Below are 4,129 nucleotides of genomic sequence, written 5' to 3' on the forward strand. Positions count from 1 at the left end.
ATTGAGCAGATGGAGTCAGCCAGGGCCCCAGTTTAAGTTCAGATTGCTACCTTTAAACGGAAAGAAAAAAAAAATAACCACAACCTAAAACTTTACCCAGAAAACCAAAACAAATTAAAGCAAATGGCCAATATACATAACTGTTGTTTTCAACAGACACCTGAATGTTTCCCTGCTGTCAATAAAACCTTGTTCACCCTGAGAGTCATTTAATGATGATAAGGTTGGGTTGTCAGGACTGACTTGTAATTTTCCTACAGTCTTTCGTTATTCAGTTCCACTTAGACTGACCTCCTGCTAAAGATAAATGCCTATCTCAGTTGAGCAGTTCAAGAAAAAAAGTGGGTGTATGTTTTATCTTTTCACCTTGAATTATGTGATTTGAAACAGTTAATCAAACACTGAGAAAGTAATGGATTTCCAATTTTATTCATGCCTTCAATTCTTTTTTCCATTTCCTGAGTATAATCCTAGTAACTGCACCATTTGTAAACTGAAGTATAGCATTACAATTCAGGTAGTTGACATGTAGAACTGCCTATCTTCATTTTCTGGTGCTAGCTTTATAGGTGCATTCTGATTTTAACTTTCTTTAGCATTTTATTTGATTTTTCTTTTATGTGGGTCATTTATCAAATCCAGAGTATTTCTCTGTAGAAAGGGGGTCTCACACAGTTTAAATTTGAGATCTAATGAGGGAAAATAAATGCATTTGAGAGGAGTCTGCACATAATTAATTTGGTTATGTTAAAGTATAATGGAAAGTTCTAGCAATGATTATGCAAAATACATGAAAAAGAGTAAATGGGGACCAAATACATGAATTACTGTTCAATATTGACTATGCATTTGATTGAATTCACTGTATAATTGCTCAACTCTCCCCCTCATTTTGCTTGGCAGAGAAATATCATGGAATAAAGGTCCACTCAAGAGTTGGACATAACTGAAAAAATGACTGAAGAACAACATATTATTTCACTGGCTTTGTGTGTGTTTATGTATGTGTGTGTATAAGACAAATATTGGTACTTAAAATGATTTTTAAAGCATAATACTTACACAACCATGGTTTCTACCAACTTAAAAGGAATATAGCAATTATTGCATTATTGTATAATATGTATATAATTTGTCTCAATGACTTGGAGACTTCTAGGTAACATAATAATTGCTCTGTCATTTCAAGAAAAATGATACTTTGTCAGAAATATTATAAATCCTATCAAGTACTATATTCCCATCTCTTCTTTATAATTCTTAGCAAAAATAATACAAACAAATATCCTTTACTATGGTTATTACTGTTATAATTAGATAGATCATGCTGTTCTGACATCCTCCTTAACTACTAAACCAGAAGTTTAGTAATTTCCTGTACTTTAAAAGATATTAAAAATAACATAACCTTTAGTTTCATTAATGCTTTTATTTGTAAAATGTCATATTGAATTTAAAATAAGGATGCTTCCACCCTCCATACTCAGCTACCCTTATTTTATTTTTAAACAAGAAAAAGAAACTGAGAATTTCGGCAAATCCAACTTATAAATTTATCTGATGGCATGGACAATATTCTACACACATGGTCCCTTTCTTTTATATTCCTAAAACTTCTCAGTATGCTTGTAAAATATTCAGTTACATAATGTTGTTATTTGAATGTGAATAATCATATATTTTCTCAGTTATATTAATTGTGCAATAGAACACTTTAAATAATTCTGCCATTATTCTCTGAATTCCTCACATTCTTCAGATCATATGTTATACTAATTTTACTATATTGACCACAATTTTTATACAACTTTATACAAAATAAATTTACTGTTTCTCTGGCTCTTTACTACCAGAAAGTCATTATTAAAATATATCATTTTTTCCCTCCTTTTCATATAGCTCTGGCATTGTGATCTCTGCGTTAAAAAATAAATATTTTTGTTACACATTGATTCATATCTCTATAATCTGTGTATTATTTTGTTTTTCTTCCTTCAGGCCCTTCAACATTAATTATTATGAAATATTATTATTTATCCTCACCTGGAATCTTTGCAAACTTACTGGGTGTGATGAAAACTTAGGATAATGTTAGACTTGCATTTCTCTTCTTAGTGATTTGACTCTAGCTTTCATATTAATAATATTTTGCATTTTTTCTTTTTAGATTTTACTTTTTCCCAGTTTCATGTGAAAAACAAAATTAACATTTGTTTTTAAAACTTTGAGTTCCAAATTCTCTCCCTTCTCCCCTCCCCTCTGTAGCAGCAAGCACCCCAAGCACATCCTCAGGGTTTGCTGCCCATACAGGTTCTTGGATCTGCTTTGTTAAAGGAAAGCAACTCAAAATGGGTTAACAAGCTTACTTTAATCAGTCAGACATATATCGTTTACCTTGTTCAGGGGAAAAAGGTCAGCACCCCAAACTTCAAAATATACAATCAGAATTATCAAGACATTAACAGATCAAGTAGACAGCCTTCCAAACTGTCCAACCATTACATCCACACCCAGTCAACATCTGGGTTTCCACATCTGGGTTTTTCAAAGCCAGAGTACTCTCAACAACGGCTTCCCAGAATTCAGATCAAATCACAGAACACTTCTCAAAGTGAGTCCCCAAAACAAAGCTACACATCAGGGCTTATATAGCCTTCTCCTGGCTCAGAGAATATAACAACCTTATTGACTCACTGGCCAATCAAGAAGTATCTACTGAAAAACAAGCCTCCCTCCCCAGGCTTCAGGTGCATTTTAGCCTAAGGGCAGGGAAGATCTTCCAAATTTGCATTCCCATTACACCCTCACTGAGGAGGGGAGAAATTCAATATAGATTATATATGTGTAGTCATGAAAAATCTTTTCCATAATGGTCATGTCGTGAAAGAAAGCATAGATAAAAATATCTTTCATAAAAATAACGAAAATATTTTTATTCAAGAAATGTAAAGAAATTTTAAAAAAAGAAAAAAAAAAGTATGCTTAAATCTGTATTCAGACACCATAAGTTCTTTCTCTGGGGATGGATAGCATTTTTCATCATAAGTCTTTCAAACTGTCCTGGATCATTGGATTGCTTAAAATAGCTAAGTCTTTCACAATTGATCATCTTTCAATATTGCTGTTATTTTGTATATAGTGCACCTCACTTTGCATCACCACATGTCAATCTTTTTTGCTTGTTGTCCAAAATTATTTCATATAATAAGGAAGAAAGCTGTTAGATTTTGTAGCCTTGTCTGGCATAGTGGCCCTGCTCACTTGAAATTTCAGCACTTGGATAGGACATATGGTTTGGTGTGGCCATGGGAAGTGCCCTGTACCTTACCAATTTGCCTGTACACCTCATATATAGACAATTTGAATAAGAATAGACAATTTGACTTTCAAATTCAGGACCTAAAACAGGGAGACAGGAAGAGGAAATCATAGGGGATTTGATATGTGTGAACTGTTTGTGTTCCTGCAAAAGTACCAGACAGTAGGACAATGCCTTGGTCCTTGGGTGAGCTCATGGTCATCTGGTCAAAGGTGAGTATCTTCCCACCAGCCCTGAGGGCATTCCAGTCATTGCTAGTAACACAAAGGGCACACACCTTCAGCTTGGGTACATCCTGCATCTTTCCATCATCTGTCAAAGTCCCAATGACCATGGCAATCTTGTTTTCCCAGTTGGGCAAATACATTTTCCTGATCATGCAGGACAGGGATTGGGAAGGCCAAGGGGAATGGGTGTGGGAGGGGGGAGGGTGTTTGGTGTGGCTCATGAGCAATTTTTTTCTATGACAACCTTGTTGAAAATTGAGTTGGTTCTGAGGTCCAGGAACTGGTAGAGCTTCACCAACAGCTGCAGGTAGATGTTCTGGCTCTTGGGCTCCTTGTGCCAGAATTTCTGGTCCTTGTTGTGGTGGATGTTGACTCCCATGCTGGCATCCTACCAGACATTGGCCTTCTGAGGGGGAGAAAAACAAAAACAAAAAACAGCTTACGTAAATTTTTCTGTGTATCTCTGAGAGAAGTCCTGCTTATTTCTTGCAGCACAATATAATTCCATCAGAATCAGACACAATAATTTTTTCAGCCCTTCCACAGTGGTTTATCCCATTCTATAACTCACCTCCCTTTCTCC

At 35.2% G+C, this 4,129-nt stretch overlaps 1 pseudogene; it reads right to left on the reverse strand.

Moving 5' to 3' along the window:
* Positions 1-3,269: 3,269 nt before the first annotated feature.
* Positions 3,270-3,925, reverse strand: LOC138142462 (large ribosomal subunit protein eL18 pseudogene; annotated as a pseudogene).
* Positions 3,926-4,129: the final 204 nt, after the last annotated feature.

Source organism: Petaurus breviceps, unplaced genomic scaffold (genome assembly GCF_028583685.1).
Source record: "Petaurus breviceps papuanus isolate PSGF00001 unplaced genomic scaffold, PetGlider_PUasm1.0 90579, whole genome shotgun sequence".
NCBI classification, from domain to species: domain Eukaryota; kingdom Metazoa; phylum Chordata; class Mammalia; order Diprotodontia; family Petauridae; genus Petaurus; species Petaurus breviceps.